The sequence below is a fragment of the Camelus ferus genome, chromosome 23, assembly GCF_009834535.1.
Source record: "Camelus ferus isolate YT-003-E chromosome 23, BCGSAC_Cfer_1.0, whole genome shotgun sequence".
Lineage (NCBI taxonomy): Eukaryota > Metazoa > Chordata > Mammalia > Artiodactyla > Camelidae > Camelus > Camelus ferus.
In genome coordinates, this window is record NC_045718.1 from 15,349,953 (window position 1) to 15,364,495 (window position 14,543).

The following is a 14,543-nucleotide window of genomic DNA, read 5'->3' on the forward strand; positions in this document are numbered from 1 at the left end:
CACAGCCCCCATGACCCAGAAGAGATAACAGTGATGTCCTAATCAGATGGTCCTGATGCTGCAGGCAGAGATTAGAGCTGACAGGAAAACCAGCTGCATTAGAAATGGCCTCCTCTGGCTTTATCTCAGGAAATGTCCCGGCTTCTCACCACAGGGGATCTTTTTTCACACATGGCTTGAGCCCTCATCAGAAAGCATTTATTACGGGCTTGATGGTTTTGGGGGGGTGAAGGGCCAGGGCAGTGGCTGGTTGTCACTGGTGTGTGGGCCAGTGTCCCCGCACCCTCACCTCTCTCCCACCTGTGACGCTCTCAACACTGCCGCCAACCAGCCAGCGCTGCCACCCTCCGAGCTCCACTCTCCTGCCAAAGACGAGCATAGAAACTCTGCCTGCTTTTTTTCTTTTTCTTTTTTTTGTGGTAAAATACACATAGCATAAAATTGACCATTTACCCATTTTGCAGTGTGCAGTTCAGTGGCATCTCATTCATTCACAGTGCCGTGCGCCATCACCACCAGCTAGTTCCAGAACACTTCCGCCACTCCCAGAGGACACCCCCTGCCGACAAAGCAGTCCCTCCCCAGTCTCCCCTCCTGCAGCCCCTGGCAACCACTAATCTCCTTCCTATCTCTATGGATTTGCCTGCTCTGGACATTTCATATAAATGGGATCATACAGTATGTGGCCTTTTGTGTCTGGCCTCTTAGCATAATGTTTTCAAAGTTCATTCACATTGTAGCAGGTGTCAGTACTGCATCCCTGTTGTGGCTCTGGAATATTCATCTGTATACACCACATTTTGTCTTTCCATTAATCTGTTGATGGGCATTTTGGTTGTTTCCTGTGCATAGTGCTGTTATGAACACTTCTGTACAAGGTTTTGTTTGAGCACTTGCTTTCAGTGTTTGGGGGTATGCACCTGGGTCATATGGTAATTCAATGTCTTTTTTTTTTTTAATTGAAGTAGCATCAGTTACAATGTGTCAATTTCTGGTGCACAGCACAATGTCCCAGTCATGCATATACATACGTATATTCATTTTCACATTCTTTTTCATAAAGGTTATTATAAGACATTGAACATAGTTCCCTGTGCTATACAGGAGAAATTTTAAAAATCTACTTTTATATACAGTGGCTAACATTTGTAAATCTCAAACTCCCAAATTCATCCCTTCTAACCCCCTTTCCCCAATAACCTTAAGATTGTTTACTATGTCTGCGAGTCTGTTTCTGCTTTGTAGATGAGTTCGTAGTGTCCTTTTTTTTTTTTTTAGATTCCTCATATAAGTGATATCAAATGGTATTTTTCTTTCTCTTTCTGGCTTACTTCATTTCAAATGACAATCTCCAGGTCTATCCATGTTGCTGCAAATGGCATTATTTTGTCCTTTTTTTGGCTGAGTAGTATTCCATTGTATAAATATACCACAGCTTCTTTATCCAGTCCTCTGTCGATGGACATTTAGGTTGCTTCCGTGTCTTGGCTATTGTTTATAGTGCTGCTATGAACATTGGGGTACTTGTATCTTTTCAAATTAGAGTTCCCTCTGGATATATGCCCAGAAGTGGGGTTAATTTGATGTTTAACTTAACAAGGACCCACCAGATTTGCCCACATCTTTACACGTGCCAATCTCTGTCTTCTTTTGAAAGAGGGGGCAGCCTGCTGCCTATGCTCATCCTAGGCTAGGACCTTTGGCAGCCACTTTTGGAAAGGTTCTGGTTCCTAGCACCTGGTCAAACACAGTGATGTGGGTGGGCACAACTAAGAAATCTAGCTGTGAGACGGAGTGATTTCTCATTGTTATTAATGGTTTAAGCAGATCTTACTCATTCATGCAAGTATTGTCCTGCAGAGCTGCACCGTTTGAGGGTTGCACACTTGTTCCTGTGATGGAGACAGTGCTCAGAATCTTGTTTCATCCTCCCTGGGAATAGTCGTCAGAGATCTTCCCTTGATAATCACTCTTTGCTTTGAACACTAAACAGTATTTCCAACTGCGTCATCCACCATCTTTCCCATTGTTAGCTCTATCTTTCAACTTAAGGGGAAAAAAATCAAATCTACCCACATAAGATAAAAATTTGCCACCTTGGGGGCCCATCAAAAGAATATGCCACAGACTTTGAGAGCAGTTCCCAAAGAGAAGCTTCAGAAACGTTCTGGGCACAGGCAAGTGCATTGTTGGAATATGTATATAGCCTCCCAAGGGGACTTCTTTGAAGGAGTCAGGACTCATTTGAATGTATAAATCCTGGTGTTTCATTTAAAAGATCAGTCAGAAAGCCTTATAGACGTACAATAAAAAGACAATGCAAATGGTTATTGAATTATTGTACACCTCCAAGAAATCAAGAAAGATACGCATTTTAGGAGTTTTAGGGAGACAAGAGTCCAAAATGCAACCCGGGAGTGTGGTGGGATGGTTAACACAAAATGGTCTTGCCCAGCTGCTGGAGAGGAAGGGGTCAGAGGGCAGCCTCTCCCTCTTCACAACGGTTAGTAGGGCAGTTAGGTAATCCCAGCTGTCAGTCTGGCTGGGAAGGGGACCACGTACAGAACGCCCGTTGATCATTCTCCATCTTTGGAGACGATGTCTAGAGAAGGGAGGTTGGTGAGAAGTATATGTGAACTGGTACCTTGGTGAGTTGAATTTTTAAAATTTCAAAAGAGCACATCTCTTGCTATAGCCTGGATAACCCAGGGGTTCCCTTTAAAGGTTAAATATTTTAGCCAGCTTTGGAAATCTGGCAAAGAACTTTGGGCAAAGCTCCTAGGCCAATGTGCTGGATATATCTGACTTACTAGATGGTAGTGTTTTTCTTCTTTGTTCAAAAAGCGGAAGTGAGCTTCGAAGAGGATGAAACTAAAGAAATCTAGACAGTGGCCTGGAGGGAAGGTGGTGGGTCTGAGAAGCATAGTCTGGTTCTTCTGAAATTTCAGAGGCAGATTGAAGCCTGGTGACACTGTCCCCATTATACAACCAGGACCGAGAAGTGGATGACAAGCTCAGTGGAATTTCAAGACTAGATCCCTGTACCACTCCATCACCACAGTCACTCACTCCAGGGTTTGAAGACTATTGCCCTCTGGGGAAATAGTGCTTCTGAAGTCTGTTTCATGTCTTTGTCACATTTATTCTAACAATCATTTATTTGGGGTCAGATGTTGATGGGTTTGACAGCAAAGCAGGGAAGGATGCTGCAGCGATTTTTTTTTTTTAGTTTTTTATTTTAGTAAGTATACGTGTGTGTATATATACATATATATTTGATATAAAATTTTCCATTTTAATGATTTTAGGTGTACAACTTAAAATTCACAATGTTGTCCAACTGTGACTACTCTTCTATTTCCAAAACTTTTTCATCACCCCAAATAGAAACTTTGTAACCATTAAGCAACAACTCTCCATTCCCTGCTACCCCAGCCCCTGATAACCTCTAATCTACTTTCTGAGTCTATGAATTTGGCTATACTAGGTCCCTCATGTAGGTGGAATCATACAATATTTGTCCCTTTGTGTCTGGCTTATTTCACTTAGCACAGTGTTTTCAAGCTTCATTGGTGTTGCAGCACGACTCAGAACTTCATTCCTTTTTATAGCTAAATAGTATTCTGTTGTATGGATATACCTCATTTTGTTTATCCATTCATCTGTTGATGAACATTTGGGTTTTCTCCACCTTTTGGCTATTGTGAGTAATGCTGTGATGAACACAGGTGTATAGGTATCTATTGGAGTTCCTGCTTTCAGTTCTTTTGGGTGTATATGTAGGATTGGAATTATTGGATCGTATGGTAATTCTATGGATAACTTTTTGAGGATCCGCCAAACTTTCCCACAGTGGCTGCACCATATTGCATTCTCACCAGCAATGTAGGAAGGTTCCAATTTCTCCATCTCATCAACACTTGTTATTTTTTTTTCTTTCTGATTATAACTTGCCAGTAGGTGTAAAACTATCTCCTTGTAGTTTTTTCTTTTTAATTTTTTTGAGGAAGGTAATTAGGTTTATTTATGTACTTGATGGAGGTGCTGGGGACTGAACCCAGGACCTCGTGCTTGGTAAGCATGCACTCTACTAATTAAGCTACATCCTCCCCACTCCTTATAGTTTTTTTTTTTTTGACCAAGGTGTTTTTTTTTAATCGAAGTATAGTCAGTTTACAATGTTGTGTCAGTTTCTGATGCACAGCATAATAGTTCAGTCATATATATACATACATATATTTGTTTTCACATTCTTTTTCATTAGAAGTTACCACATGATATTGCATATGGTTGCCTGTGCTATACAGCAGAAATTTGTTGTTTATCTATTTTATATGTAGTAGCGGTATCTGCAAATCTGGAACTCCCAATTTATCCCTTCCTACGCCTTTTTCCCCTTGGTAACCATAAGTTTGTTTTCTATGTCTGTGAGTCTGTTCCTGTTTTGTACATGAGTTCATTTGTCTTTTTTTAAGATTCCACATATAAGTGATGTCACATGGTATTTTTCTTTCTCTTTCTGGCTTATTTCACTTAGCAATGGCAATCTCTAGGTCCATCCATGTTGCTGCAAATATAGTTTTGATTTGCATTTTCCTAATGGTTAAGGGTGTTTAGCATATTTTCATTTGCTTTTTGGCCATTTGTATGTCTTCTTTGGAGAAGTGTCTATTCAGATCCTCTACCCATTTTTAAGTTGGGTTGTTTGGCTTTTTGTTATTGAGTTTTAGGAATTCTTTATTAATATTCTGGATATTAAACCTTCATCAAATGTGTGATTTGTAAATATTTCACCCATTCTGCAGATTTTCTTTTCACTTTATTGATAGTGTCCTCTGCTGTGCGTAAGTTTTAAATTTTCATGAAGCCCAGTTTATCTATTTTTTGTTCTGTTGTTTGTGCTTTGGGTATTTAAGAAACTGTTACCAAACTCAAGATCGTGAAGATGTACCGCTAGTTTTTTAAGAGTTTTATTGTTCTAGCTCTTATCCTTAGGTCATTGATCCATTCTGAGCTAACTTTTGTGTGTTGTGTGGGATAGGAGTCCAACATCATTAATTTGCATGTGTAAATCTAATTGTCCCAGCACCATTTGTTGAAGAATCTGTTCTTTCCCCCGTTGAGTGGATTTGTACTCTTGTCAAAAATCAGTTGGCCATAGATGTATGGGTTTCTTTCTGAACTCTAAGTTCTGTTCCATTGGTCTGTCTGCCCTTACGCCAGTGCTACACTGATTTGCCTGCTATAGTCTTATAGTCAGTTTTGAAATTGGGAAATGTGAGTCTCTGGTTTGTTGTTCTTTTTCAAGATTGTTTTGATTATTCAGGGCCTTTTGCGGAATAACCACTGTAGTACATCCTTTTTTATGGATATGAGTGCTGACTTCTGCTGGGTGAATGCGCAGAGGTAGCGCTGCTGGACCACAGGGTGGAAGTATGCTGAGCTTTAGCGCACACTTTCAGTCTTCCAAAGTGATTTGCTAATTTATTCTTCTCCCAAGAGTGTATGTGTTTGAGTTGTATCACATCTTTATCATCATTTGGTGATGTCAGTTCTTTTGTAGACTTTCAGCCTTCCCAGTAGATTGCCTCGAAGTAGGAGTCAAAGACTGCTGTTGTCTTCAGTGCTTTGTTCAGGTGAACTTTGTCCCAGCACCCGGCCTTGGAGAGTGCTACCTGCTCCCTCCCCCATCAGCAGCAGCCAGGGTCTTGCTCCGAAGGCTGGAGATCTGGCTGGCTGGCTGGCGGGCAGGCAGAATAGGCTGCATCTTCATGGTGCAAAAGCTCAGCCTGCGTGAGGGAACCTTGGGATTCGGAGTCTGCGTGCAGGATTGCTAAAGGAAAATTGGTAACTGGACTCCAGCCTGGCGGCAGTGGCAGGCCTATGAATTCTGGTGTGGATGAGGCTTTTGGAGCTGTGCCCAGCCTCTGAGAGAGGTCAGGTTCTTAGGTAACCATGCTCCGCAAGAATGAAGAAGCTGGCAGGACTGTCCCACTTGACCTTGGGCATTTGTTCCCAGAAGATGCTCCTTCAGACAGTGCAGAGCCTGGGTCAGAAAATGGCAAGTGGGTTTTCATAGCCCGACAGCACACTAGGGCTGGGGACTCTCAGACCCATGACTTGTACTTGCCCAGTTCTAAGGGCCCCAGAACAGTGAATGCTGTTTCCGTTTGCAGCTTGCTGGGTAGCTAAACTCAAGTCGTATAGGTCAGTAAATATTTACTGCAGGCTTCTGTGTACCAGACATTGAACCAGGCACCTAGGGAGCTACAAAGGACAGGAGGAAGTTCCTGACTATAAGATCTTCATTGTCTGGTAGTGGAGGAAATACTTGCACACATCATTGCAATGGAAAGAGAACAGGATCTGTGCTTAGATGAGGGACAGACATAATTTGTTTGGAAGCCAGAGGCAGGAATGGTCACATCTAGCTAGAAGATTGGACTGGCCTCCTGGAGGAGGTGGCATTGGCACTAGTCATTAGGGGATGAGTAGTATGTTGTTAGGCAGAGATGGGGTAAGGGAATTCGAGGCAAATAAACAGAAAAAGCAGAGGTGAAGGTGCTATCTCAGGCTTTTGGAAAAAAACAAATGTAGGCAGATTACTGAATGCTGACAAGGAGTTCCCTAGATGTCAGCCTGGGAGAGGTGGGTTTTCTTCTGCAGAAACAGGGAGCCCCTGCAGGGTCTGCACGCAGATAACTCATTCTGTGTTGTTCCGACTGGGGAGCAGCAGGCAGACCATGGGACTGCCCCATCCCCTCCTGGTTCTGCGCCTCCACACACCTGTACGTGCGTGTACAGGCACACACACAGATATGGTACACACATCAAGATACAGGTACATACCACAAACAGGAGTATAGGAACTGGGACAAACACACGCGTTGAAACCCAGAGACCCACACATCAGTACACACAGCCGTATATCATAACCTGCACATATGTGTGTGCACTCACATACGTACACAGTGATACCAACCTGTATACCCAAGGAGACACACAGTCTGTGCCGCGTACATGCACTGGGACACCTGGAGCCATGCAGAGACAGGTACCCAGACATACGGAGTCTCACTAATAACCTAAGTCACATGTACCAGCAGACAGACACTCTGAGACAGTCATACACGTATGCCCACCGAGCCAGGCAAGTCGGCATGCTCACTTAGGTATACAAACATTGAGACATTTTCACACACACAGGGCGTACCCATGGCAACTGAAACCCCTCCCCAGAGACTCGCAGGTACGTGGCTTCATGCAGACTCACAAGCACACGCTCCCACGTAGGCACAACCACAGACAGACCCAGGCAGCAGTCACACCACAGCAGAGGGGGGCCCAGACTCAGGCCCCGCTGCTCTGGGGACTCCTGTCATTCTCATCCCAGGCTCCCTTCTAAGTGACTTGCTTCTCTCTGGCCTCTTCCAGCCTCATGTAATGCTGGGGCCTCAGCGCTGGCCCAGCGCTCAGCGGTGCTCTCAGCCCACCTGCCGCTCCGCGCAAGGATTTTACAGCCCCTCTGACAGCGGCCACCAGCTACTGCTTCAACACTCAGACGAAGTCCTTCATGACGGCACATTTCCTGTTGGAGTAGAAATTGCTTTTCATTCTGGAAAATGAGGATTATGTGCCTAGAGATGAGACTGGACCCTTAACCACAACAGTTAACAGTTCGCAGATGCGGTTTGATGTAGCACAGGGAGCTACATTCAGTATCTTGTATACACGAGAAATTGACACAACAGTGTAAAGTTACTATAACTCAATGAAAAAAAGGATAAAAAATAGCTTGTAGTCACCTATAATGAAAAAGAATAGGAAAAAGAATATATATGTGTGTGTGTATAACTGAATCACTGTGCTGTACACCAGAGACTCACACAACATTGTAAATCAACTCTACTTCAATAAAAAGAAAAAAAGCCAAAACAAAAACAAAAACAAAAAGCCAAATATGGTTTGAGGGCCTCAGGCTCACCCAGCCCTGCTCTGTCCCCACGATTTGTAATGGGCAGTCCCTTGGCCACGCTCTGGCAAGGTCAGCAGTCCCCTAGGTCATTCCACTGCTGTTCTGTGGGTGGGCTGGGCTTGGCACGCCAGGACTCTTGGAGGGGGCTGTGGATGGCGGGGGAGTGATCCTGGGGGTGGGGGGTGGAGCAGGCGGGAGCTCTCCCCCAGGCTCGCCAGCTGTTCTCACCGCCCTTCTGGGCTGGCGTGGGCTGTCCTCTGCGAATGTGACCCACATTCCATGGCCAGCCCCGCAGCTCTCTGCTCTCTACTGCTGACCCTCCCCACTCAGTGCTCTCCTCTGGTGATCTCTCTGGGTTGAGAAAGGAGCTTTTATCTGCAGGTGGCTCTGAGGGACTGGCCAGCATGGCTGCCTCCATGACAAAGAAAAAAAAAAAGCCAAGGGGACTCCAACGCAGTGGATGGCGGGGTAGGGGCAGTGGCTACCCTGTGGGTGCCCAGCCACCCCCTCAATCTGGATGCTTGCCTGAATTTCTCAGAGTCTTGCCTCCCTGTACTCCTCTCCAGTGTGAGATAAATGTGGTCTCTTTGCCCCTCTCTGCCTGCTGATGTGGAAGAGGGGCTGCCTCTTCCTCCCCCCTGAGAGGCACTGCTCTATCCAGCTCTGAGCCTTATGCCAGCACCTCCCACTCTGTGCCTTTTTCAGCTCTCCTTCCCGCACTCTTACAAGCTCCACCGGCTCCGTGTTCATTATAGGCAAGAGAAAGGGCTCAAAAGCAGCCTCTGGGAAAAGGCCCGGCCCCGGGCAAGGTGTGGGGCTGGAGGCTGCCAGGGCCAGGGGGCTGGGCTGTCGACTGGACCCTTCAGTACGAGGCAGCAGTGGGATGTGATGGTCAAAGGCAATGTCAGATGGGCCCCCCCCAGAGGAAAGGCAGCATCGGGGACGCGTTGGGGACCAGGGCTGCCCTGTGCTCTGTGCTGGGGGTGGCACCACACTGTTACAAACTGTTAACAAAAGTAATTGATGTTCTTTGCAGGAAAATTAGAAAATATAAATAAGCACAAAGCAAAAATGCAAATTATCTGCAATTTCACTACCCAAAGATAGCCATCCTTATCCTATTTTTATAATCTGCCCTTTTCACTTAAATTTCATGTTATTAAAAATATTCTACACTATTTCATCATTTGAATAACTGTAATATTTCATTGCTTAAGATGGTAGTAAGAATCCAAGCCTTTTTTTAAAAAGCATTCATCGTATGTGTCAGGCACTGTCATCAATGAATCTTTGTAACTTGAGTTGATACTTTTATTTTTTAAATTTTTTTGTGGGGGGAGAGGTAATTTATGTTTTGATTAATTTATTTATTTTAATGGAGGTACTGGGGATTGAACCCAGGACCTTGTGCATGCTAGGCACACGCTCTGCCACTGAGCTACCACAAGTTGATACTTTCATCATCCAAATTATACAGATAAGGAGAGAGAGGCACAGAGAAGCTAAGTAACCTACTCAAAGTAACACAGCCGATCAATGGCAGGACTAGAGCCATCATTTCCACACTCTATAGCCTGTCACGCTGTGGACGTGTCATTTCCCCTAGTGACGCTGTTCACGGTGTTTCTAATTTTTTCCCATTATAAGCAATGTTCTGATGAACCTTTGTGTGACTTACATACTCTTAATTATTCTTGATTATTTACTTAAGATCTACTCTTGGAATGGAATTTAATGGAACAAAGGGCGTAAACGTTTTAAAGACTTTAAAGTGTATTTCCAAACTTCCCTGCAGAGGGATGTTATCTGGGTTCACGCGCACCAGCAGGAGAGGAGAGCTGGGCCTTACACTTTAAGGGAAAGCCTGACCCTCGGGAGTTTGACCTTCTCAGGGGAAGCCGGACAGTGCAGAGACTGGAAATGGTTTCATGAGGGGCAGCTGAAGGGACTGGAGATAATTTGCCTGGAGAAGATTCGGAGTGTTGGAGGGAGGGTGAGGGCACACTCATGGCTGTCATCAAACGTGTGATGGGCTGTCAGGTGGGAGAGGGAAAGGTTTGTCCTGAGGCCCTAGAGCAGAAGTGGACCGGGGGGCTGAAGTTGAAGTTCACGGAGAGCCATTGTCCTGTGCGGGGCCAGCGCCCTGGCCTTGGATTTGCAGGGTGGGTGTTGAATAAATGTTACGTGACCTGCTGCGGGCCCTGGTTGGGTTCACACGGGGGAGGGCCGGTACCACCTCCACCGTACTGTGCTCCCCCACAAAGCATTATGTCTCCGCGTCTTAACTGGGGGGTCTGCTCCCCATTGCACCCTTGCCTCAGGGAGCCTGGCCCGGCCTGGTACATCTCTCCGTCTACTCCCGCGGAGCCTGAGCAGCACAGCCTTGCTTGTGTCATGGGCCACACAACTCCTCCATTATGCATGAGGGGACCCAGCGGTGAGCAAGGGGGGTGGGGGTGGGGGGATGAGCGGTTATTAATAAACAAGTGTATTGTGTGGAGTTCCATTCACGGCCCTCTCAGAGGACGTGGTGGGCTTGAGGTCATAAAGCCCTGTTTATGCCACGCAGGGCTGGGGAGGTGGCAAGTGGGAGGTGGCAAGGAGCAGGGAAGCCAGGAGTTATTTTGATTCCCCCGAGGGCAGGGCTGCTGTGTTTGCTCTGAGGCCAGCATCCAAGGGGAAGGTCTAGCTGGGATTTTTGCTCAGGCCTCCATCTGCCCCCTGGGATGGCCTGGGGTCTAAGAAACGCCTAGTTTCCCATCCCCACCTGTCCCCATGGAGGCAGACTGAGGACACACTGGATGAACTGGACCACGACTCCTTCAGGCCCTGCCCCTTGTCCTCCTGTCCCCCTCTCATTTCTCCTTCCAGGTGAGTCCTTCTGCTTTGCCCTCAAAAATCTCCCAAGTGGCATGTTTTAGAATTGCATAGTTTCCTAATGATGCTGGAATTGTGCTTGTGTGTAAGGTCTGCGAGAAGCTTCCTAGCCAGAGAGTGGGCCAGTGTGGCGTGAGGATCAGGAACACGAAGCAAGCAGGCTAGAGGGGAGAGGAGCGATTGCGATAAATGAGCTGAAATTTAAGAGAAAGAGAGGCAAGGGCGAGGGTGGGCAGGGAGCTTTGGCCTGACGAACAGGGGTGTCTGGGAAAGTGAGATGCTGAAGGGCGTTCTGGCAGAGGGAGAGCTGGGGGCCGTGGACCTGATTGGAGAGCCCACGTTAACTGTGACTCGGCCCTCTCCTCTGTTAGTCTTTCCTGAGCCTCTCCCTCTCTCTCCTCCAGTCCTTTGCGCCTGGATCCACCAGCCCAAAGCAGCCTTCTCCCTCCAGCTCAGCCTGTCTCAGTCTTGGCATCTCTGGATCTCAGGTCAGGAATGCAGAAGCTGCTGGTTGGAAAGAAGTGAGAACAGCCCATTTTGCTGTCAGTGGGCTTCTAGGGATGGAGGGCAGTCCCAGTTCAGGGGAGTCTTGGTCCCCTGTCACTTCATGAGGAACCAGAACAAGGGAGAAGTCAGGTGCCTGGGTCACCTGACTCCGTCAGAAGCAGGTGGTGTTCCCGCTGACCTCTGGACGTGGCTCTCACCAGGAGCTACCTTGAGTTAGGAAACCCTTTCATCTAAGAACAGCTCTGTCTAAGAGATGTGTGCTGGTTTGGTTGTCAATTGGGAGGGAAAAGGAAGGAGGTGGTGGGAGGCCTGTCCTGCCCCCTTCATTATGCGGGGCTCCCTGTGGCAGGGGTTTGGACCAAGGACCCTACTTAACCTAGGAAGATTTGAGACTGCATTAGGGCCAGAATGGGCTGATACTTGCTTTTTGAGTCATCACATCCTTGGCTCAAACCAGAAGGGATAACCTCCCCTAAAGCAGGCAGGGCCTCCCTCTAGGACTCGGAGCGTGCAGGCTGTTCCCATATCCATGGCACAAAGCAAACAGGGCAGGCTTCCTTGAGCACAGCGCATCCCTGGTGTCGCCTGCCCTGGTCCTGGACTCAGTGTGGTGGGGTGATGGGAGGCTTTGCTGAGACTGCAGCTCCTCCTGGGTGCTCCACTCCTGCGGACGCTGTGGTCACTCGCTTCCCTTCCCCTCCCACAGTCTGAAAAAGCTGTGACTATTTTTAGAAGCATCTGCACACTCTTGGGAGCACTATTTCTGTGATTTATCTTCTGGGCTGGATCCTCATCTACTTAGCTGGAGAAACAGCTGGACGTGGGGGCATGTGTGTGGTCAATCCAACCGGAGTCAGACCGGCTGGGCATCCTCCACCAAGCTTTTTGGGGGGCTCCTACTGGCTGTGTTTATGGTTGTCAGCTGCTGTGGGAGGTTCCTGGAAGGTCCAGGAACAGAGACAAGGGGCTTCCTCATGGAGGCAGGCTGGCTGAGTCACGCTGTGAACACTCGCTCTCTGAGGCTGCTGTGCTCATGGTGTACCGGGAGGAACCGGCAAGATGGCCTCCCCCAGTGATGGGAACACCAGCAACAGTCGTAACAGGGGCGACCATTCATTGAGAGCTTCCTCCAGGATCGGCACTGCTGGAGCATGGACGTCTGTCGTCTCCTATAACCCTTCCCACACCCTGCGCTGTCCTCTCTCCAGCCCAGCTGTTTCTCCAGCTCTCGCACCCTCTCTAAGTAGAAGAGCATCCAACCTGTGCTGTGCTTTGCTGGGATCCAGAGGAGCAAAGCATGTTGCCCAGCATCACGCCGTCCGCCCTGGCTCCAGAACCTGCTCTCTCGAGCCCTTGTGCTGCTCTGCCTCCCAGTAGGAGGCAACAGTGTGTGTTCTTTTGGTGACCACAAGGCTTGCGGTCAGATACAAGGAAATTCCCTGACAGTGAGAGGGGGCTATGTGGAGTGTTCTTCCTTAGAGATCTTTGAGAAACATCTAGTTCTTCAGGAGAGGGAGGAGGCCTTCCTGTAGGCCAGACTCTGGATTGATGGGCACTCGAGGGTTTTCTTTCCTGGGCTTTTGGCAGCTCTGTTTTCTGGACCCCTGATCAACATGGCCTGTTCCTGAAAGATGCCAGACTGTGTGCCTTCTGGGCAGCTTCTGGGCGTCTGGGCACAACAAGTGCCCACCTGGGATGTAGGATGTAGGAAAGGCTGGGAAAGCTGGAGAATTCCCCAGGCCTCGAGAGGAAGCCCTACAAGGGGCAGCTGCTCCTGGGAGCTCTGGAACAGCCTGTGGGTTAATAGACTTCCAGGCAGTTGTGCCTTGTTCACTTAGAAAACAGGACTTAGCTTTGCCAGGGCCCCTGTTCCCGGACCTTTCCACACAGGACACAAGCACCTGTTCATGTGTATTTAGGGATGGCTGCTGGGGCTGCTCCAAGCTGAGGCGGCGTAGGGGCCAGAGCAGAGAGCCCCTTGGTAGGATCAGTGAGCCATCTGGGCGGGAACGGGGGCTTCTTTTGGCAACCAGCTGCAGGGCTGTTTATGTGGCTTCTCCCCCTCTGTCACCCTGATCTGTGTCATGGGGCAGTCTCAGCAGGGTAGGGGATGCTGTCTCCTCCCCTGATTCGCTGCAGTGAGGAGGGGGTGTAGCATCCTGGAGGCAGTGTGATGGAGGGATCAGACACATGGGTGGTGGCGCCAGACTGTCTGGGGTCCAGTCCCGGTTCTGCCCCTGGCTGGGTGACCTCCTGGCTTCCTTGTCTGTCCAGTGCGGTATTAATAGCACCTGCGTCTTGGCCTTTGTGAAGATAAATGAATTAATCCATGAAATCCTTTAGCACAGGAGGAAGGAGGAGTAGGGTCCCTCTTTCCAGGACCATGTGACCACTTTGGTCTCGCTCTCCCACCCAGGGCCCGGTTATCACACGCTGGGCCAGGCCGTCATGGAGGTGGTTCTGTCCCCTGCCACTCACCTGGGCTCCGCTGAAATAGCCCAGCAATCCCCTGGCTGCTTCCTGCCGCCACCCCTTTTAGCTCTGGGAGCCAATGCTGGTCGGACACTCAAGGTCTAGGTCTCCTGCTCCCCTGGCTGCCTTTGGCCCCATTTAATTCGGGTCTCGGAGGTGAAAGCTCTCTTCTGTTTTATGCCAGGTTTCTGACTTTACCCATCTTCCTCACAGCTCAGCTGTCCCCAGCAGTCTGGGGGCCTGGGAATCGAATCATGACTTCTTTCCATCCCCTTTCTGCCCTGTGATGGGCTCTCCGGGGCCCTGCCTTCAGTTCCTGCACTTCCAACCCACCATCCTGCACCCACCTCCCTTCCTCCGCCTTTCTGGCTCCTGGTCCTAATGCCATCTGCCCCAAATCATGTCCTTTCTCTGCCAGCACCCTTCTCCCCACCTCTGTCTTGTCCCTGGTCTGAACCTCACCAAGTTTATTATTTTTATTTTTATTGAAGTATAGTTGATTTATAATGTTGTGTTAGTTTCTGGTACATAGCATAGTGGTCTGTTTATATATATTTTTTCTTATTTTTTTTCCTTACTGTAATCCACTGAATATAGTCCCCTGTGCTATGTAGCAGGACTTTCTTGTTTATCTGTTCTCTACGTTAGTAGCTTGTATCTGCCAATCTCAAACTCCCAATTTATCCCTCTCTCCTCCTTTCCCCGCCTGATA

General features: G+C 48.0%; 1 protein-coding gene across 15 annotated transcripts in view; it reads left to right on the forward strand.

Annotated features, from left to right (window-relative positions):
* The window catches only part of NFASC (neurofascin), a 173,821-nt gene that overhangs the window by 26,556 nt on the left and 132,722 nt on the right, over window positions 1–14,543 (forward strand). Inside the window, exon 1 of one of the 15 annotated variants that reach the window (XM_032466994.1) lies at window positions 10,539–10,846. The exons of the other annotated variants lie outside the window; for them this stretch is intronic. The gene's annotated coding sequence lies outside the window, so the exon portion shown is untranslated. Of the gene's footprint in view, window positions 1–10,538; window positions 10,847–14,543 lie in introns of those variants that run through there. 15 annotated transcript variants of the gene reach the window in all.